The sequence below is a fragment of the Branchiostoma floridae genome, chromosome 10 (assembly GCF_000003815.2).
Source record: "Branchiostoma floridae strain S238N-H82 chromosome 10, Bfl_VNyyK, whole genome shotgun sequence".
Taxonomy (NCBI): Eukaryota; Metazoa; Chordata; class Leptocardii; order Amphioxiformes; family Branchiostomatidae; genus Branchiostoma; species Branchiostoma floridae.
Genome location: NC_049988.1, coordinates 2572385 through 2572826, shown reverse-complemented (window position 1 = coordinate 2572826; position 442 = coordinate 2572385). Strand labels below are relative to the sequence as shown.

The 442-nt window shown below is 39.6% G+C and overlaps 1 protein-coding gene across 2 annotated transcripts in view; it reads right to left on the bottom strand.

Annotated features, from left to right (window-relative positions):
- The window catches only part of LOC118423862, a 33427-nt gene that overhangs the window by 4791 nt on the left and 28194 nt on the right, over nucleotides 1–442 (bottom strand). The gene's annotated exons all lie outside the window — the stretch shown is intronic.

Below are 442 nucleotides of genomic sequence, written 5' to 3'. Positions count from 1 at the left end.
ATTGGTGCAATCTGCTTTTTGATTTGCATTTTGCCTGGCTAACAGTAGAGAGTTTTTTTTTGTTCATCACAAACAATCATCGTGTCTCAAATACTTAGTTCAACTGTACCTCTGCTGTGTCGATTTTCTTTGAGTAAAGAAGAAGATGACTAATGGCGCTCGATTCAGACTCAGCATCCTCCTCTACAGTCGTACATTATTGGATCACAAAAATGTTTCTTTTGCATCCGTTTGATATATATATATAATGCTGTGTTATCATTTCGTCTATTCTATTCTATTCTTCTTTCTTACAATAAGTAAGTTCACGATTCCAGATAAACCTTAGTAAACGGTAGACTACGTTGCAGTCTTCGGAACGGGGCTGTTTTTTGGAGAGAGGGGGGGGGGGGCGTTGGTCTACGATTTGCAACGTTGGCTATGTTCTCTTGTGCCGGGAAAT